The following is a 22916-nucleotide window of genomic DNA, read 5'->3' on the forward strand; positions in this document are numbered from 1 at the left end:
GGGAGAGGTGAGGTGAGGCTTAACTTTAATTTCCTGAAGAGGAAACTGAAAATGAGTCACTGTTTTTTTTCTTTTGTTTGTTTTTTTTCAACGTTTAACCTGTAGTATATAAACACATTTCAAGTGATTATTATTTTTGTTAAGACACTACAGTTTAATATATGCCAAGAGAGAAATAATTTGTATCAATATGACTCTGAGCCTTGCCCATCTTGAACAATAAACCTCCCCATTATTGTGTTATTGTGTTAAAGAGCATTTGGCAATCTCTGAGCCTGGCCTGCTTTGCAGAAGGAACCACACTAGCTCTAAAAGGCCCTTCCTCGCTATGCAGGATGGATGCTGCCTGCTCCAATTAATTTGACAGTCAGTTCATTTCACCTCAAAATGGCATGCTCCCCACCTGCCACCAAGATAAATTAGGTTCCTTCTGGAGTGTCAGTCTCCATATTTGCTTTGGCTCATCTACTACTTGTATTTTTCAAAACATATTTACACACAGTCACATGTTTTAGGGGAGAAATAGAAGTAGGTAACATTTGAGGTAGAAAATTTGGCTTTGTGGCAGTCTTCTGTTTCTACTGATAGAAGGAGCAGTTTGGGAAGGTTTCTCTCATTGTGAGCAAAACATGGGAATGGTTATTTATTTAAATGTATGACTGGACCAGTAGGCCCACTCTGCCATGGGACTATAGGTTTAAAAGAGCATTTTTCCTCTTTATGTAGCTAAGCAAATGCTGAGCTCAGGAAAGGATGTGAGATAATTTGCATATGGAGATTAGATGCTGGAAAAGGTCTTAGGTTCCATCTGCATGGCAAACATGAGGCCCAGAGCTGAAAATGATACAAAAGGCCCCAAACAGGAGCTGTTCATAGGTGAGTCTGGCGGTGGCCAAGGGTGCAACGCTTTGGGCCTTGAGTGGGTTTGGGAGCTTTGCTTCAAAATGTGGTTGAGGTTGGCAAATACAGCAGGTTCAGCCACCCCAGCAGAACTTTGAGGGAAAAGGCTACACATGTATTTTTGTGCTGACCAAGTTGTAAACTTGGAATCCAAGGATGAGGCAGTGCTGTGGCAGCGAAGGATCTTTGTAGAGATAGTTGCTGCAGCTGTAGACAAGCGTCCTCTGATCTGATGAAACCAGTGCTCAAATACTATGAGATAGCAGTGGGAACAATGTAGGTTATGGGATGAACATGCTTTCCAGTGTCTTTCTTCATGTATTTTTGGAAGGAAGATGGATTCCTTCAAACTGAGAAAGCCCCTAGTGGTCTTGCATATTTGGACCTGATGGTGGCTTCAAGGGGGGAGAAACCAGATTTCTCAGAGTTTCCAGAAATCTTGGATCCTGTTTTTCCTTTCCCTATTTCTAATCTGTCAATAATCCTTAATGATTCTACCTCTGAAATCTAAATGAATCCACTTCTATGCTGCTCGTTTGGGCCACTGGCATTGCTTTCCTGGTTTACTAGCCTCCTAACCTCTGTTTCACCTCCCACCCCTGTAGAATTCACTCTTTGCACAGGGTAAACTTTTTTTTTTTAATGCTTATTTATTCTTGAGAGAGTGCAAGCAGGGGAGGGGCAGAGAGAGAGGACAGAAGATCCAAAGCAAGCTCTGCATTGACAGCAGAGGGTCTGACGTGGGACTCAAACTCATGAACTGTGAGATCATGACCCTAGCCGAAGTTGGATGCTTAACTGACTGAGCCACCCAGGTGCCCCTGCACAGAGTAAACTTTTGGAAATATAAACCAGTCTTGCCATTCTCCTGCTAAAACACTCCAATGGCTTAACTGCCTGCTCATAATAAAATCAGATCTCCCTATACTGGCCCATAAGCCCTCCAAGTTCTGACCCCCTCTCCTGTCTCCTCTCTCACTGTTCTTCCTCTGCTCATTGCACCCCAGCCACGTGACTTTCTGTTCCTGGAATAGGATGTTTATTGCCACCTTAGGGCCTGAGCACCAGATGTTACGTTTGCCTGCATTTCACTTTTGACTCCTTAGCTTCCCTGTCACATCATTAGGGGGGCCTTTCTTGGACATCCAAGTTAAGGTATCCCCCACTCCCATCACTGGGATATTTTCAAGTTAGCGTTTATCAACACCTAACATTTTCTTAGCTATTTTTATCTACCAAGCTATCTATCTACCATCTCTCTAATCCAAGCCAGCTACTAGTTTATGGTCTAGTTTGGGGGGTGGGGAGGGAGTGGTGACCGATGAATGAATAATTGAATGAGTGGCCAGCTATGGATTTATTCCTTTATTACCTCTTTTAGGCTTCAACTGCAAGTTCCATGGGAGCAAGAATTTTGAATGGATCCTTAGCTTCTAAAACAATGCCTAGTATATAGTAGTCATTCAATAAAGGTTTGTTGAATGAATGAAAGGGCCAACGTGAATAACTGAAAAAGTAAAGGAGGTGTGCTCACCTTTATTCCTGGAGGGTACGAAATGCAGCTCACCTATAACACATTCGGGTGCTTTCCAGGAGACAGGTGATGTGCAAAGTGCTTTTTCAGGGCTTCATTTACTACTTACAACAACCTTCTGAGTTACATACTATATTATTTCCATTTTATAGGTGGAGAAACTGAGGCTCAGAGAGATGAAGTAACTGATATTTAAGTCAAAGCAGAATCTCGGATCATATGATACTATCTAGTAAGCTGGTAATAAATGGTTTCATTTCAGTAAAATACGCTTACAACAGTCACAATTTTTTATGTAAGATTCTACACATCTGATAATAATATAAATAATGGTAGCATTGGTAACAATAATTGGTAAAAGTATCCTTTCTTGCTTGTTTCCTGTTCATGTGGGGAGTGCTACATTATGGCAGAAACAGTTATCAGCAAATGATCAGATTATAAATGATCCAATATGGGGACAAAACTTTGTCTGTTTTGTTTTAGTATATGTGCTGCTGAAGCGAGCACTGCTCTGTCTGTTTTGTTACAGATTGTCTTTTCAGCTTGCGGGAGAGGAAGAGATGGAGTGAAATAATCTTGTATTAAAGGGTATGTGAAAGAGACCTAAACTAATTAGCAATCTCTTCCTCTCATGTAGAGAAAAACACTGTGCTGTTTCCTTTGGAAAGTACAGCCTTCTTCTGGAGGCAGAAGTTTGCTTTTCCTAACTCCGTGGGGTACCTGGCTCCCAGGAGCAGCCTGCTTTGGAAGGTAGCCCCCATTTCCAGCTTTAAGTAGGCCTGGCATTTGTGTTTTTGTGTCCATCCCCCTGGGCCCATGACAGACAGATGGAGCTTGATTCTAAACCGACCTGCTGAGCTTGGGTATGATGGTTTCAGACATGAAATCTTGATTAACGGCAAATGTTAATTGAAGCAGTGAATTATTGAAGTGCTTTTCCATAAATGATAAATGGTGTTGTTGGCTGTTTTGCCTCTTGTGACATCATAAAACTTTCCAAGAAGTTGCTAGCTTTGCCCAAGGAAAACCGGAAGAGGTAGCCATATTTGCTAGCATTCATGATGACCCGCTTATGGTCTAAGGACAGGCCTGGGTGGGGATGACACCACATTCTCTCCTGGAATCTCCCATCAATCACTCCAAACAAGCAGATCTTTCCCTTAAATGCAGAACTGTCACCACGTGATCTCATCCAGCCTTCTAGCCTCAGTTCCCGTCAAGAGCTGATGACTCCCAATCTCTACCTCAAATTCAGATTTTCCTCTGAACTCCTGACTCATAAACACAGTTATTACTGGACAACTCTGCCTGAGGTCCCATGAGATCTCAAACTTATATTCATTCCTTTAATAAATACTTATCAAGCACCTATCATATGTCCCTAGTGCCACTTTATTGCAGGAGCAGGTGAACTCCTGCTAATGAACACTAATGAACAAAACAGGTACAGCTCTTCCTGGACCCCTCATTTTAAAGTGGGGAGGGGAGGAGGCAGATAGCCTAAGGCAGGGAAAGGGGAGCAGGAGTGCTGTGCATTTCAGGTGGTGGCAGTGATAGGGATTTCAATAAGGTGCTCAGGGAATGTCCCATTAGATGACTTTTGAGTAGAGACTCAGAAGAAATTCTAGACGGATCTAAGATTCAAGCACAAAAAATTAAACCACAAAATATCCCAAAGTCTGTGTTTTCAAAATTTCCCCTTGTTCTATCCTCACAATCATGGAGAATGTGGCATCCAATCACTAGAGTCATATGCATGAGGTCATATTCCTCTCCAACGTCTGCCTTTGGGGGAGAAAGCATCTTCTCACCCATCCTGAATTCCTGCCAGTCCCAACTGGGAACTTACCACAAGAGGTATTACATAGAATCTCTGCCATGTGTCTGCCCCTCACTGGCTCCTCCCCCATGGGAAGAGGGATGGATCTAATAGGCCAGATGGAGAGAGTCTCTTATCTACCTGTCCTGTTTCTCTAGCGATCTCTAGAAGCACTTCTTAAACTTTAATGTGTGTAGGAGACAGCTGGGGCATCTCCTTCAAATGCAGACCCTGATCCAGTCTGTCTTTGCTGGGGCCTGAGAGTCTGCCTTTCTATCAAACTCTCAGGTAATGCCTATGCTGCTGGTCTGTGGCCCATACTCTGGGTAAGAAGGGTCTTCAGGGTATGAGAAGAAGGCTTCAGTCCTTCATGCTAAGTACCTTCCCAGCAACTTCAGCTATCCAAGCCAAATCCACCAATCCAGACTTATCAGATTAAAACTTATATATTGATTTCTATTTGACATCTGTCTATTCCTCAATTGGTTCAGAAGTCAGGAGAGAGAAGAGGAAGGTATTGTTATTTCCATTTTACAGATGGGAAAATGGAGGCTTAATCAAGGTGAACAACTGATTTCAAGCCAAACATGGAAGAAGTGCAGACTCAGATTTGAAGCCTGTCGATTCGACCCTAGCATTTACCCTGTTACCTGCTGTTTTATACTGCTTCCCTTAAAACTGCTCTGCCCCACATGATCTGGTCCCTCTTTATCTGTGATTCCTGTCCTGTAGTGAATGATAATGCAGTCACTGTCCCCTGTTTTCCACACCAGTTTTCTTTATTCCTTTTTGCTTCTTGGCCATCTTCTTACCTATCAATATGCAGATCAAGGTCTGTCTTCTTTATGAAGCTTTTCTTTGATGCTTCAGCAAGAAATAATCCCTTCCTATTTTACTGTTACTTTACTGTGTATAGAATTCCATCCGTTCCCTTGTTGTAGTTATTGCATACATGTGTTACATGCCAATTTCTTCTACTATTTGGAAAGATAGGAATAGTGTTTGCTTCATCTTTTCTTCCCATCACCCTCCTCAGGGCTTGCACTTATTAAGTGCTAAATATATACTGAATGAATGTTTAATGCCTGTGTTGGAGCTAAGTGGCTGAATGCTCCTGTGCTCAGTCTTCCTTTTTCTGTCTTCTCCCTGTCAGTCCTTTGCATTTTGTTTGAAGTGCCCATTTCCTTTTTTTACCACATGAACAGAAATAAAGAGGGCAGGGGCAACATCTTTCTATGTTAGAGACCTGCTAATCAGTTGGCGAGAATCTCACACAAACTTGTAGAAAAATAAAAATTTGGTAATAAAATATTTTTATATCCTGAGAAGAGCAAAAGACAACCTTTCACTCAAAGTTAAAAGAACCAGCTATTCCATTAATGAGTATGTAGTCTTGGGCTAGTTATCTAAATTATCTGAACTTTGGTATCCTCATCTGTAAGACAGTGGGGTTGACATCTACATTGCAGGATTATTGAATGATCAAATGAAATAGTGCATCTTTAAAAAAATTTTTTTAAATAGGGGCACCTGGGTGGCTCAGTCGGTTAAGCATCAACTTTGGCTCAGGTCATGATCTCACAGTTCATGGGTTCAAGCCCCACGTCGGGCTCTGTGCTGTCAGCTCAGAGCCTGGAGCCTGCTTCAGATTCTGTGTCTCCGTCTCTCTCTGCCCTTCCCCCTGTCACACACACACACACACACACACACACTCTCTCTCTCTCTCTCTGTCAAAAATAAATAAAAAACATTAATTAATATTTATTTATTTTTGAGGGACAGAGAGACAGAGTGAAAGCTGGGGAGGGGCAGAGAGAGAGGGAGACACAGAATCTGAAGCAGGCTCAGGCTCTGAGCTGTCAGCACAGAGCTTGAACTCATGAACTGCTAGATCATGACCTGAGCCAAAGTCAGACAACCGCCTGAGCTATGCAGGTGCCCCTGAAATAGTGCATCTTAAAGAACAGCAGGGACTTAATTCCCTAGCTTCCTCTTAACCGTTCTCACTGCCAGCATGAGGTTTAAACTCTCATCATATTTGCATCCCTCCCTCTTTTGTCCATTTGACACATACTGCCATGGTCCTCTCCCTAAACACAGTATTTATCCTGATGCTCTTCTGCTTTAAGATCCTATCGCTAGCAAGACAAAATCCAAGCAGCCCTATTCCAAGGTGTCCCTTCAGCCCCCTACTTCAGCACCAGCTCCTGCTCCAGGCAAAGTGGGCAGCTTCTACTTCCTTGAACATACAGTTTGCTTTCTTATCCCTGGGTACTTTCTCACATGGTTCCATCTACTAATTATGCCTAACTATTAAGAATCCAAATATTATCCTCAACACATAGAGTAGGTCTTAATTGCCCAGTCACCATGTATAATGTATGCTTGCTCTTCTGACCTGCGTGTCCTAACTAAGGGAATTTGTTTGGCATTTTCCTGTTGGAATAGTGTGCTTTTTCTTTTGTTAGGAAAGACCCTTTGAATCTTGCCTCACCATTTTCCCTCTTCTACCAGATGGCAGTCCTTGGGAGCAGGGACCATGTCTTGTAGCCCACATATCTCTGTATTCCAGCCACTGCCTAACATGCAACCTGTTATTTGTTCAGCCCCATATTGAGAAGTTTGCTCTGTGCTAGGCACTCAGTATATGAGAATAAACATCAAGACATGGCAGATTTTTAACCTAATTTATGGAGAAATAGGTGGAATATAGTGAGTGTGGTAGATACAAATGTCCATCGATTCTAACTCCCTTCTTCAAAAGGTGAAGTATATGCCCCTGTGCCTTGAATCTGGCTGGTCCTTTTCCAATAGAATGATGTACTTTTCCAATAGAATGCAGAAGTGATCATATGAGTTTTTGCAGCATGTACTCTTCTTCTCTTGGGATATGGCAACCATGAGCCACTGATGAAAGCAGATACATCAAAATATGGCCTGCAAGGTTCCATGGAGCATGACATGAATGATCTTACTGAGCTTCAGTTTTCTTCCCTCTAGTGAGTGTTGCTTTTTGCAAAGGCTGAAAAGCTAAAAATGCTATTTCCTGACTCTTTTTCAGCTAGGTTTCTGGATAAATTATATTCTACCAATTTGATGCATGTATATATGATTTGGAAGGGCAAATTCCCGCCTGTTTGGTTGTTTTCTGTTGGCAAGCAAGGTCCTGGGGACTGTGAGTATTCTGCTGCAGCATCCCAATGACCAGTTACCAACTTAGTGGCTGCCAACAGGCAACTTCAGTTGAAGTATTGGCAGCTTTCCAACCCTGATCTTCTGATCCTTGGACTATAGGTATGGTGTGTTTTCTTGTGCTAAGGTGAATTCCATAGTGTTTTGAGAGTCATTTCAGGAGGCTTAGCCTAGAACCCTGCAACAACTTTGTAAGCATCTAATCCTCTGTATTAAATCTCAGTCTGCCTAAAGTACTTAGGGTGGTTTCTGTTTCCTGCACTGAACATTTACAGATGGTATAAAAAGTATATAAACAAAGTAATGAGAATCTAGCCAAGTGCATGACTAATTCTGCTTGGGAGATTTGAAGAAATTTCCATGGAGGAAGTGCTAATATTATGTATCTTGAAGGACGAGTAGTAATAATTATTCAATAGGCAGCTAAGGGTGGAAAGGGCAGTGTAGGCATTGAAAAAAAAACTTGTGTAGAAGCACAGAGGTATTAAAGAAAATGGTGCTCAGGGAATGAGAAATAGACCTCTGAATTTCTACTGTCATGTCAGCCCAATTTCTAGCACATTCTTTTTTTTAATGTTTTATTTATTATTTTTGAGAGAGAGAGACAGAGCATGAGCAGGGGAGGGGAAGACGGAGAGGGAGACACAGAATCTGAAGCAGGCTCCAGGCTCTGAACTGTCAGCACAGAGCCCAAAGTGGGGCTCAAACTCATGAACCAGGAGATCATGACCTGAGCTGAAGTCAGACGCTTAACCGACTAAGCCACCCAGGCACCCCTCTAGTACATTCTTTTAATAATGCAGTTATATCTCAGTTAGTGTTTTCCTATAGAGTAGCAGTTCTTTATTGCATTTTTAATGTCATAAGTACCAATGTGTGTGTGTGTGTGTGTGTGTGTGTGTGTGTGTGTGTTTGTAATTAGTATATATCTTTCTCATGTTCAATCAACCAGTACAGTAGAGAGATATACAAGGGTGTAGTATAATAAGGTTATTAGGTTATGGTCTTGGGAATCGGATTGCCTTGATATTGACCACTCTTTCCATTTTCTCCTCCATAAAAATAGGGATAATAATAGTATTCTCTCATCAAATAACTGTTTGGAGGATTAGCATTAGCACATGTAAAATGCTTAGAACATATTAGACATGGAGAAAGCCCTCAATAATGTTCGTGTGGTAATTGCTTATTCTTATGGTTGTACTCAGCCAGTGAGTGCTAGTGGGCTAGCTTGTGCTCTTTCCAGTTGGAATGACCTTCACAAGTCTGTTTGTTTGCTCTTCTGTGATAGTTCTTTTTACTGTTATTAACTCATTTTTTAGAAATATTTTGACCCTTTCTGGCTATTAAAAGATATGCCAGGAGAGTGCTTGTAGTGCTACAAAATTGCCAGGGAAGATTTTCATGCTGGTTAAAATGCAAAGTTTGTGATGGTTCAAGGAATTTGGTGTAATAGGCAAGGCAACAGAAGATAAATATCAGTAGAAATTGGTGCAAATCCTTTGACATTTTAAAGAGTATTGTTGTAAACAGTACTGCAGATGGACAATTGTTTGACAGACCTAGAAGGAACTATGGAAGTGGCATTGAGGCTCTGCTAAAACAACTTGAAACTTACTTAGTTAACACTGTCACTTCCAAGAAAATATTCCCTAAACAAAAAAAGGCTATGCCTGTACCTTCCTTTTCAATCTATGCTATCTATTTGTGTTGTCCTCCTCCCATTTTGTCACCTTCCCACATTTCTGAAGATTGGGGGGACTCAACTTTTTATTGTCTATTCCACAGACTCTCCTGCCAGCTTTCAGAAAAATTGCACTTGACAAGTTTCAGCTCTCTCCAATGGCCATTCAATAGAACTACAACATGATTCCTTGTTGTACCTCAACTTTGACCTTCTTTTTACATTAGGAGCCTCCACATTAGGAAATACCTTCAGTCCACCATAGGGAAGGCCTTCAGTCCCACCCATAACACCCCTTGGGTCTGCTCTACCCTGGAGAACTTGACCTCTAGTTTTCATATCTTACCCTTAAACTTGTTCCATCACAATACACCTTTATAAACGTTTACAATTTTTTCCTATTCTAAAGCAAAACCAAACCATTCCCTTTATCTTTGTTATTAACCCAACTATTTCTTTACATTCTTTCTTTTAACAACATTTACTTAAGCAGCTACTATGTGTGTTCTAGGCTCTTGGATCCAGAATGGGAAGACACCATCTTCCCCATTCAGTGTGATAGAAGACACAAAGGAGTAACACACAAAACAGCAGGTGATTCAAGCTATGATATAAGCAACTGTAGAAGTCTGTAGGCAAATGAAGCAGGGACAGAGACCCATGACTTCCTTGGGGAGAAAAACTGAAGTTAATTTTTATTAATGGTCTAAGGTAATATCCAACTTCATTCTTTTGCATGTGGTTATCCAGTTTCCCAGAACTCTTTGTTGAAAAAAAAAAATGATTCCCCATCAGATAGTGTTGACACCCTTGTCATAAATTAGTTAACCATAGACATATAGGCTTATTCCTAGACTGTCCATTCCATTCCATTGATCTATATATCTGTCCTTATGCCAATACCACACTGTCTTGGTTACTGTTGCTTTGTATAAGTTATGAAGTCAGAAAGAGTGAGTGTTCTTACTTTGTTCATCTTTCCCAAGGTTGTTTTGGCTGTCTGAAAAGGTCACATACTGTATAATTCCATTTATATGACATTCTGGAAAATGAAAAACTAATACAGATAGCAAGCAGAGCATTGGTTTCCAGAGGTTTAGGATGGAGGAGGGGGGAAACTCAGAGGATTTTTCCAGGGTAATTAAACTATTCTATATGACAGTGTAATGGTATATATATGACACTATACATTTTTCAAAACCCATAAAACTTTAGAGGAATAGAGTGAATCCTTAATGTATGCAAATTTTAAGTCATTTGGAGGTCGGAGATCTCAGGATAGAAGGCAGATTTTAGCAAGAAAATCAAATTGTTTTACTATTACATTACCAAAGTGTACATGGGGGGCTCATGATAGTCTCCTTATTTTGTGAACATTAGAACATTTTCATTACTCTTTGTAAAGATAAGTGAAATGTCCAAATATATGTCTGGATCCATGCATGCACATACATATAACCTGGAGTATTGCAGGTTGCAGTTACTGGAAAGCAGATGCTCAGATTGAATTTGCCATGTAGGACATTTATTAAGGAGTGTCCTTGGAATCAATACCTGTTGAAGAGAGGTGAAGAAAGGAAGCAGGAATGTGTAGAGGAAAAAGTCAAGCTGCAATGCAGCTCCAACTTCAGGTGGAGCTCAGGAGCTAGAATGGCCTTTTAGAGTTGTCTCAAGATGGGTCTAGCTGGCCAGGACTTCATACTCCTGTGGGACAAACAGGAAGAGGTGCACCATCAGGCAAGGCAGCTCTGCAATGCCTAATGGGTCTGACAGCTAAAGGCTGTCTACTGATAGTATTCCAAGCAGCTGGTGCTTGTCTTTCCTTGACATGGGATCTGAGCAGTGAGTGCAGCATTGGGTCCACCACAGGTGGCAACTAGATCACACAGATATGAGAGGTCAAGGTGAGCCAGAATCTCTTCAAGGGAACCTAAATGTTAAGAGAGAAATAATAGAATAGGTCTAAGATCAAGCAAGTTTCTAGAGTTCAGGGAGGTGTGCAAGAGTATGGGACATGCCATAAAAAAGTTAGAGGAAAGGAATAATAGGAAAGCCAAAGAGACAAGCAGGAAAGCTTCACAAAGCCTCAGAAAGAGAGGGCTTTGAAACTGTATCCAACTTATGACCTAAAAAAGAAGTTTTTCACCCAAAAGGCTGAGAACCAGCAACTGACTACCGCAATGGGAAGGAGGAGAGAAGTAGTAGTAACTAAGCGCTCTGAATGACATGCACTTAGAGTTCCACAACTTGGAGAGAGATCTGTGCTCATCCTGCTTAGTGACACTTTACCATTGCCTCACCAGAGGGAGAAAATGCTTTCATTAGTGGATAAGCCCCTCTAAATCTTTAAATCCCACTTCCAACATCAATGTTCTGACCTTCATAGTCTGTTTTCTAGATTTTTTTCCCCATTCCCAGAATTACCTTGTTGCTAAAAGTGAAGAACTCTGGTCAGATTCCTTCCTTCATAGATGCTACTAGTCATTCCATGCTGTATATTTAGCTTCTAAGGATCTAGGAGTCTTCTTACATTCTGCATCTTTCACTGGAACACTTTGCCTCTCACTGGCAGATGTCTCAGATAACCCTGTAGCTCTGAGTGATTGAACTAATAGGATCTGGATCTTCACCTCCTTGTGCCAAGTTACCTGTTTGGATTGTCTGGCCTATTGACTTGTGGGTAGCATTTCTTAGTGGTAGGATATCCCTTCTAACATTGGCTGAATAGGATCTTGTACAAGATTAATGAAGAAGACTTCACTTATAACACAGGGTTCTTGCATCCCTTCTACCATCATGAAATCTTCAGAGTCCTCTAAGACCCTGCTGTCAGGATCTGGAAATTCCTTAGAAACTAACTTTATCTCTATCCTGCCTCCCTCCACAGACTTGAAAGTACATAATCAGTCACTCTTCACAATCCCAGTGCACCTCTTTCTGCCCAAAGGTCTTGTCCCCGTGCTATAATAAAATCACCTTCTTACACCAAAAAAAGTCTCAAGAATTCTTTCTTAGCCATTTGCTTACAAACCCCACTTCAAATTTCATCAGTTGTGTCCTGTGCTGTGCAGAAGCTTTTTAATTAAATGGAGTCCCACTGGTTCACTTTTGCTTTTGCTGCCTGCACTTTGGTGTCACATCCAGAAAGTCTTTTCCATGACCAAGTCAAGGAGATTTTTCTCTGTTTTTTTTCTAGGAGTTTTTTGGATTCAGTCCTTCCATTTAAGTCTAATCTATTTTCAGGAAATTTTTGTTGAGTGGAATAAGATAGGGGTCCAATTTCATTCTTTTGCATATGAATATCCAGTTTTTCTAACACCATTTATTTTCAATAAATGCACCTGGGTGCACCTGGGGGCACCTGAGTGGCTCAGGTGTTTAAGCATCTGACTTCTGTTTAAGCATATGACTTTTGGTTTCGACTCAGGTTTCTCATGATTCATGAGTTCAAACCCTATGTTGGGCTCTGTGCTGACAGCACAGATCCTTCTTGGATCCTCTCTCCCTCTCTCCTTGTCCCTCCCTTGCTCGCTTGCTCTTTTTCTCTCTAAAAATAAACTTAAAAAAAATTTTTTTAAAGAAACTTCTTTAAAAAAAAAAAGAAAATACTTTCCTTATTCCATTGACTATTCTTGGTTCCTTTGTCAAATATTAGTTGATCATATATGCATGGTTTTTTTTTCTCCCATTCTGTAAGTGGCTTGCCTTTTCATTGTGTTGTTTGTTTCCTTTGCTGTGCCCTTTGTTTCTTCTTTCTGTCTCAGATGGGGAAGATTTCCTTTTCATGTTCAAAGCTAAATGCTACATGGTCTCTGTTCTTATCTCTGTTCTTCCTTGTCTCATAAGTTGTCTTTGTTATATATTGACACTTGTTATTTAATTATTAATGAATAGGAATTTTATCTTTCCACATAGTCTTTAATCATGTTAATGATTGTTATTTTTCTTCTTAAAACCAAGGTTTTCCTTTAAATCTCACATGATTTTATGATGTTTAATAAGAAATATTCAGTCTTTGTCCCTTTCTGGCAGAGCTTCGGAAACTGTTGGCATTTCCTAATGATGAGGAGGAGGGGTAAGAGGGGTCTTTTATTATGTTAATGAAGTGACTTTTATACCCATCTAAGGATGAGGACTGGTTGCCAGGAGAACGAACCATGTGATAAGAGGTTTGGACTTCTGTGGACAGGCGAGGAGATACAATTGAATCAGTTGCCAACAGCCAATGATTTAATCAATTGTGGCTTTGTGATGGAGCCTCCATAAAAACCCAAAAGGACCAGGTCCAGAGAGCTTCTGGGATGGTGAGCACAAGGAAGTGCTGGGAGAGTGGTTCCCCTGAGTAGGTCCCTTTTTCCCTATACCTGGCCCTATGAATCTTTTCTATAAGGCTGTTCTGTTATAACCTTTTATAATAAATCAGCGATCTAGGAAGTAAAATATTTTTTGAGTTCTGTTAGCAGATCTGGCAAATTAATCAAACCCAAGAAGGGATTGTGGGAACTTCTGATTAATAGCCAGTCTATCAGAAGTGCAGGTGACAACCTGGACTTGAGACTGACATCTGAAGTCCAAGAAGGGGTAGTTGAAACCTCCAGTCTGTTGCCAGTAAGTTAGAAGCACTGGCTTGTGACTGGCATCTGAGGTGTGTGTGTGTGGAGGGATGGGGAGCAGTCTCATAGGATAACACTTAACCTGTGGATTCCAACCCTATTTCTGGGAAGATGGTGTCAGAATTGAATTGAATTCTCAGACACCCTGGTGGTATATGAGACTTGCTTGATGGATGTGGGAGGAATCCCCACCACCACTACACTGTAATTAGGTTCTAAAATCATTTTATCTCAGTTCTCTATTTAGTTAATATCCTATTTTATTCTGTTCATATATATATATATATATATTTATATACACACACACACATATATATAAATACACACATATATATATATACGCACACACACATATATGTGTATATATATATATATATATATATATATATATATATATAATTTATTTTAGAGAGAGGGCATATGTGAGCAGGGTAGAGAGAGAGAGAATCTTAAGCAGATTCCATGGTCAGCACAGAGTAGGGGTGGGGTGATGCAGGGCTCCATCCCACAACCTGGGGATCATGACCTGAGCAGAAATGAAATCAAGAGTTGGACAGGCACATGAAAAGATGCTCAACGTCGCTCCTTATCAGGGAAATACAAATCAAAACCATACTCATATCACCTCACGCCAGTCAGAGTGGCCAAAATGAACAAATCAGGAGACTATAGATGCTGGAGAGGATGTGGAGAAATAGGAACCCTCTTGCACTGTTGGTGGGAATGCAAACTGGTGCAGCTGCTCTGGAAAACAGTGTAGAGGTTCCTCAAAAAATTAAAAATAGACCTACCCTATAACCCAGCAGTAGCACTGCTAGGAATTTACCCAAGGGATACAGGAGTACTGATGCATAGGGGCTCTTGTACCCCAGTGTTTATAGCAGCACTCTCAACAATAGCCAAATGATGGAAAGAGCCTAAATGTCCATCAACTGATGAATGGATAAAGAAATTGTGGTTTATATACACAATGCAGTACTACATGGCAATGAGAAAGAATGAAATCTGGCCCTTTGTTGCAACGTGGATGGAACTGGAAAGTGTGATGCTAAGTGAAATAAGCCATACAGAGAAAGACAGATACCATATGTGTTCACTCTTATGTGGATCCTGAGAAACTTAACAGGAACCCATGGGGGAGGGGAAGGAAAAAAAAAGAGAGGTTAGAGTGGGAGAGAGCCAAAGCATAAGAGACTCTTAAAAACTGAGAACAAACTGAGGGTTGATGGGGGGTGGGAGGGAGGGGAGGGTGGGTGATGGGTATTGAAGAGGGCATCTTTTGGGATGAGCACTGGGTGTTGTATGGAAACCAATTTGACAATAAATTTCATATATTAAAAAAAAGGGTTGGACACTCAATCAACTGAGCCACCCAGGCGCCCCCAAATAATTAAATTTTTAAAACAGTAGCCTACTGCGGCGCCTGGGTGGCTCATTTGGTTAAGTGTTGGACTCTTGATTTTGGCTCAGATCATGATCTCATGATTCATGAGTTCGAGCCCCACATTGGGCTATATGCTGACAGTGCAGAACCTGCTTGGGATTCTCTTTCCCTCTCTCTCTGACCCTCCCCTACTGGCACTTACTCTTTCTCTCTCTCTCAAAATAAATAAATAAACATTTACAAAATTAAAAATAAAATAAAACAGTAGTCTAACTTCCCTTTTCTGCATCCTCTTCTACTCATGATATAAATTACAATGGTCTGTTAGCCACAGAATTTACTCTCCCGAAATGCCTATTACTAAATTCACAAACTACCCCTGATTGGCCAAATCCAATAAATCCATTTCAGTCCTTTACATATGTGCACTTCATGTTGACTAATCCTTCTACCTTGCTTCCAAACCACTTTCTCTTTCTTTTCTTACCTCTGCTAGGGTTTTGCTAGCTCCTTTTTCTTCATTCAGCTGTGTATTTTGGTATTAGCCAGAATCATGTTTTGGGATTTGTTGTTATTCTAAACACTTAACTTGAATTATTTCATTCACATGCATAGGTTGTTACTACATATCTGGCATTTTTCACATTAATCTACCACAGATATCTTAAGCTCAACATGTCCTAAATCATGTTTGCTTCTCAATTTATATACGAAGTTTAGGGGTGCCTGGGTGTCTCAGTCGGTTAAGTGTCCAACTTTGGCTCTGGTCATGATCTCACGGTTTGTGGGTTCGGGCCCTTCATCAGGCTCTGTGCTGAATGCTTGCTTAGAGCCTGAGCCTGCTTCCGATTCTGTGTCTCCTCCTCTGCCCCTCCTCTACTCATGCTCTGTCTCATTCTGTCTCTCAAAAATAAATAAATGTAAATTTAAAAAAATTATATTCCAAGTTCAGTTCATAACCCTATAATCTATTCATTAAGGCTAATAAAAAATACAGAAATCATCCTATTTTTTCTTTTTACCTCTAATATTAAACCTGTCAAATGTCTTTGTCAGTAACTCTCAAATTTATCACCCCATCTCAATTCCCACTATCCCTGTCTTAGTTCAGATTATTATTATTAAATTGTCTAGACTACTTAAACACCTTGTTAATTCCTCCCCCTTTAAACTTTAATTGTTTGATTCTTAAAGAGGTCTTGCTTCACAGTCTGTGGTGCTATTTAGCCCTTGCATATCCTCCTTTCCTGTTGCCCCATCAATATAATGATTTAGGTGCTTGATGAGTTAAAATTTTGAGTTATAAGAACTTAACTGTATGTAGAAAAGGCTTACAGGAGTTAGTTTAGGCCATAAAAATGCCTTTCAGAAACTCACTGGGATTAGTGCTTGGCAGTGTGCCAATTTTCCTCTGTGATCCTAATGTTTTCTGGAGCTGCCTATGAATAACAATCATAGAAGTCTTTTCCTTGCTGCATGGGGAGATGGAACCTTTTAGTTTATTTCAACAGTTATTTCTCCTGACTGCCAGATGTTAAATCAGCCAGCTATAAAACCTTTATTCAATCATTCATTCATTCAGCCAACATGTATTGTGTACCTACTTGGTGCCAGGCACTGAGGTAGATGGGGTACACCACGATGGCTGAAACAGTATCACTTCCTCCTTGTAGTTTATGGTCTTTGGGAACAGACAGGCATGTAAACTAGTAAATGTAGTGCAAATTACAAATGCTATCATATGTATAGACCGGATCTAAGAGGGTAATGAGGCTAGTACACTTAAACTTGATTTGAAAGGAAAGAAAACTTTTGGGAAGAGGTGACGCTGAAGTGAGTCTTGAAAGGTAATATAAGAGTAATTTACTAAGTTGACAAGGCCATGCTGCAAAGAGGGAACATGTTGAATAAAGTCTTGGATTTAAGAAAGATCATATACAGGAAAAAGATCACATGTAGTTTGGCTTTCTTAATGTTCACAAACCCTGTTGAGAGGGAGGAAATGAGTATGGAAAGATATTCATGGCAAAGACCTTAATGGATTTTGTATGTCAAGACAAGAAGTTTGAGATTTTTCCTACAGATCATGAACATGAAAAAGGATTTGTCATTTTCTGGCATTGGTTGCAGCTTTCTTTTTCCAGTTGGCAAAGTCAGTTACATTTGTCTATTTGTTTTCCAACTCCCTAAATTTTGTTGTTGTCATTTCTAATCCTCTTTTCCTTCTCCTTAAGAATTTTATCCCTCTTTTATAATTGGGGAGGGGCATGGAAAAGAGGGGAGCTGGATGCACTTAGATGATCTGCCATTAGAAAGTCCCCATTAGTGCTTGCTCCCAGGTCTTTATTTTGAAAAGATGCATGAAAGTTGAAAGAATACTACCATGAGCACCCATATCCTCTTTAACTCAGATTTACTAATTGTTAGCCTTTTCCCATAATTATTTTCTCTCTATTTCTGTCTGTCTCTGGCAAGTTTTGAGCAATTAGAGTATTAAAAAAAATGGTGATCTATTTTTGCTGATCCATTTGAAAGTAGGTTGCAGATATCATGGACTACACTTTAAATTATATGCATAGCTTTAAGTACCTAAAGAATAAAGAAATCCTCCTTCATAAGTACATTATCATTTTACACCTAAAAAATTAACAATAACCTGAAAGAAACAATCAACAAAACTAAAAAGCAACCTACAGAATAGGAGATAATATTTGCAAATGATATATCTGATAAAGGGTTAGTATCCAAAATATATAAAGAATTTATAAAACTCAATACCCAAAAAACAAATAATCCAGTTAAAAAATGGGCAGAAGACATGAATGGACATTTTTCCAAAGAAGGCATACAGATGGCTACCAGACAAATGAAAGATGCTCAACATCAGTCATCATCAGGGAAATAAATATCAAAACTATGATGAGGTATCACCTCACACCAGTCAGAATGGCTAAAATTAACAACACAGTAAACAACAGCATTGTTGAGGATGCAGAGAAAGGGGGAAGCCTCTTACACTGTTGGTGGGAATGCAAACTGGCACAGCCACTCTGGAAAACAGTACGGAGGTTCCTCAAAAAGTTAAAAATAGAACTACCCTATTATCCAGCAGTTGCCCTACTAGGTATTTACCCAGAGCATACAAAAATACTAATTTGAAGAGATACATGTACCCCAATGTTTATAGCAGCATTATCAACAATAAATAGCCAAGTTATGGAAGGAGCCCAAATGTCCAGAGACTGATGAATTGAATAAAACATTGCACTATTAGTAATAAAAAAAGAATGAAGTCTTGCCATTTACAGTGATGTGGATGGAGCTACAGAGTGTTATGCTAAGTGAAATAAGTCAGAGAAAGACAAATACCATATGATTTCACTCATATGTGGAATTTAAGAAACAAAACAAATGAACATGGGTTGGGGGAAGAGAGGAAAACCAAGAAACAGACTTTTAACTATAGAGAACAAACTAATGGTTATCAGAGGGGAGATGGGCTTTCCACCCCACCCCCTGCACTCCTGCCACCTCCTGCCCTGGGGGGGTTATAGGGATAAAGGAGGGTACTTGTGATGAGCCCCAGGTGTTTTATGTAAGTTTCAAATCATTAAATTCTACACCTGACACCAATATTACACTGTATGTTAACTAACTGGAATTCAAATAAAAACTTGAAAAAGGAAAAAAAATAAAAAACAGCAATAACCCATAACATCATATACTACTATCCAGTCCACAATCCACTGTCCTCAACTGTCACCAAATGTCTTTATAACTATCTTTGTTTATTTAGATACAGGATCTAGTCAAAATTAACATATTGCTTTTGGTTGATATGTGGATATCCCACACCCACCTTGTATATTTCCTATACTAGTTTTGGAATTATCCATTTCTCCAAGGAAACTTTGTTTCTTGTAATAGGCAATGGTATTTGGAAACCGAAATCTCTGCATGAAGAATGTTTATTGCTATTTGGACTAATATTACTTATAGGTACTTTTAAGTGATAGAGCGATAGAGTGATATATATTTTTAATATATATATCATATTTTCATCTCTTTTTCCTTAAAATGAAAATCTTGGTACCTACATCTTCTCTTTATTCCACAATATACATAAAACCATTTCAGAATTACAATACTAATATTACTAATAACAGTAAAATATTATAAATTTTTCAAGATTTCTTTGCAATTCATTTTGTCCTCAGAATAGATGTCTCTATATAAAGATATAATGTAATTGATGATATGCCACAGGAAAACAGAATTTTTTCAAATAACTTTTGAATCAAATAACTTTTATATCTTTCATTATATCTTTATCTCCTTATCTTTATTTTCAATTGTAGGTGTTTTCTTTTTAAGTCCTTGTTATTAACTTTATATTTTGAATATATAAAGCATTTACATTAATCCAAATTCAAAACTATTCACAAATGCACTAGTGCATTTATCTCACTATAGTGAGATAAAGGTAAATTACGTGAAAGGGTGTATTGACATAAAGATATAATATATATACATATATATGATATATGTATATATACATATGTATATATGTGTGTGTATATATATATATATGTATATATGTGTATGTATATATACACATGCATACATATAAAGGTATACCGGTTCCTAACCTTACCCCCTCCACCCTACTCCCATGCACATTACATAACCATATGAGGCAACCATTCAATTTAGATAATCACTGTCAGGTTCTCATTTATCCTTCTTGTGTTTATTTTTGCAAAAGTGAGCATGCATTTATATTCTTATTTTCTCTTCTTTCTTATGCAAAAGGAAACATTTTCTATATATACTCCCTTTTTTCTGATGCCTATTTATTTTTGAGAGAGAGGGAGAGAGCAAGCATGAGAACCAGGGTGGGACAGGGAGAGAGAGAGAGACAAAGGATCAAAGTGGGCTCTACTGGAACAGCAGAGAGCCCCATGGGGAGCTCAAACCCCCAAACTGTGAGATCATGACCTGAGCTGAAGTCCGGTGCTTAACCAAATGAGTCACCCAGGCACCCCCTCTCTCTATACTCTTTTGCAGCTTTTTTTCCTAATTAACTGTGGAAATTAAAATGGAAATTACTCTGTATCAGTATGTAGAAAGCTTTCTTATTATTTTTATAGCTGCATAGTATTTTATTATATGGCTGTAATTTGTTGAACCATGTTTGTGTCAGGGCTTTGTCCTGTCCCACGTTTCCATGGAGTTTACTGTTATGCACATGCTGCAGTGAGTAGCCCTGTTCATATGTTGTATTATTTTGTAGAGACGTTATCTTCAGGGTAAATTCTAGAATTGGAATTGCGCAAAGAGTAAATGCATAAATATTTTTAAGTCCTTTCCACAGGGAGCTAATCAATTTTTAAAAACATCTGAACTTAATACCTAACTGCCTTCATTTAATTTTGATCCTGTTTATAAATAACAGTTAGAAAAATCTTTGCACACACCCTTCAAACAATAACTCAAAATAGAACACAGATCTAAAAGTAAAACACAAAACTATAAAGCCCATGGAAGATAACTTAGAAAAACTAGGTGACCTTGGGTGTGGCGATAATTTTAGGCAAAACCCCAAATGTACAATTTTTGAAAGACTGAATTGATCTGTATTTCAGTAAAATTAAAGACTTCATCTCTACAAAAAACAATGTCAAGAGAATGAGAAGACAAGCCACAGACTGGGAGTAAATTTTTGCATAAAATATTTCATAAAGGACTGTTACCTGAAATATAGAAGAAACTCACAAAACTCAACAATAAGAAAACAACCTGATTTAAAAATGGGTCAAAGGCATTAACAGACACCTCATCAAAAAAAAATATATAGATGGCAAATAAGCATATGAAGAGGCATTCCGCATTGTATCTGATCAGGGAAATGCAAATTAAAACAGCAGCGAAATACCAGTACACACCTATTATTATAACAGCCAAAATTTGGACCACTGACAACACCAAACGCTGATCAGCATGTGAACAACAAGAATTCTTTTTTTTTAAAAAAAAGTTATTTATTACGTGGTGGAATATCATTTTGGGTAATTGGCTAAATACAATATATTATGAAATCATTTCACCTCTTTTTTTACTTTTTATTGTTTTTTTTCATTTTAGACCTCTTCCTTTTTTTCAAATTTTTATTTAAATTCTAGTTAGTTAATATTAGTTTCAGGTGTAGGATTTAGTGATTCATCACTTACGTATAATATCCAGTGCTCAACACAACACGTGTCCTCCTTAATACCCATCATCTATTTAGCCCATCCCCTACCCACCTCCCTCTATCAACCCTCAGCTTGTTCTCTATTATAAAGAGTCTCTTATAGTTTGTTTTCCTCTTACTAAGTTTTTAATTTTAATTCCAGTAGAGTTAACATACAGTGTTATATTAGTTTCAGGTATATAATGTAGTGATTCAATAATTCTATACATTATTCAGTGCTCATCATGATAAATGTATTCTTAATTCCCATCACCTATTTTACCCATACCCCCACCTACCTCCACTCTGGCAACTACCAGTTGTAACTATAGTTAAGAGTCTGTTTCTTGATTTCCCTCTCTCTCTTTTTCTTTTGCTCATTTGTTTTTTAATTCCACATATGACTGAAATCATATGGTATTTGTCTTTCTCCAACTGACTTATTTTGCTCAGCATTATACTTTCTAACTCCATCTATGTTGTAGAAAATGACAAGATTTCATTCTTTTTTATGGCTGAATAATATTCCAATATATATATACCACATCTTTATCCATTCACCTATCAGTAGGCACTTGGGCTGTTTCCATAATTTGGCTATAGCAGCAGGAACTCTAATTCATTGCTGATGGGAATGCAAAATGGTATAACCATTTGGAAGATAGTTTGATGGTTTCTTACAAAACTAATCATACTCTTACCCTGCAACCAGCAATTGCATTCCTTGGTATTTTCCCAGAGGAGTTGAAAATGCACATCCACACAAAAACCTGCACACAGCTGTTTATAGCATTTATTCATAATCTCCAAAACTTAGAAGCAATTGAGATGTCCTTCAGTGAGTGAACGGACAGATAAATGGATACATCCAGACAGTGGAATATTATTAAATGCTAAAAACAAGTGAACAATCAAGTTATGATAAGACATGGAGAACTCTTACATGCATACTAATAAGTGAAAGAAGCCAGTCTGAAAAGGCTCTATACTATATGATTCCAACTATATGACATTTTGGAAAGGCAAAACGGTGGAGACAGTAAAAAGATGAGTAGTTTCCAGGGGTTGGGGATGAATAGGCAGAGTATAGAGGATTTGGGAGAAGTGAAAATACTTTTGTATGATACCATAATGATGGATGGATGTCATTATACATTTGTCCAAACCCTTTGAATGTACAACACCAAGAGTCAACTGTAATGTAAACCATAGACTTTGGGTGACAATGATGCGTCAATATAGGTTTATCATTTGTAACAAATGCACCACTCTGGTGGAGGATTTTGACAATGGGGAGGCTATGCATGAGTGGAGGCAAGGGCATATGGGAAATCCCTGTCCATTCCCCTCACTTTTGCTCTGACTCTTAAATTGCTCTAAAAAATAGTCTTAATAATAAAAAAAAATCTTTGCATGACCTGGAGAACTAGAGTTTTATTTTATTTTTGCTTTACTGTTTAGTCCCTTTTCCTGTACTTCTCTGATACCTACCTGCATCTAATTTTCCTTGTAATTTCTCAATAATCTTACAATCTTTTATGAATCCTTTTCTGGG

The sequence above is a fragment of the Lynx canadensis genome, chromosome D1 (genome assembly GCF_007474595.2).
Source record: "Lynx canadensis isolate LIC74 chromosome D1, mLynCan4.pri.v2, whole genome shotgun sequence".
In the NCBI taxonomy this organism is placed as follows: Eukaryota; Metazoa; Chordata; class Mammalia; order Carnivora; family Felidae; genus Lynx; species Lynx canadensis.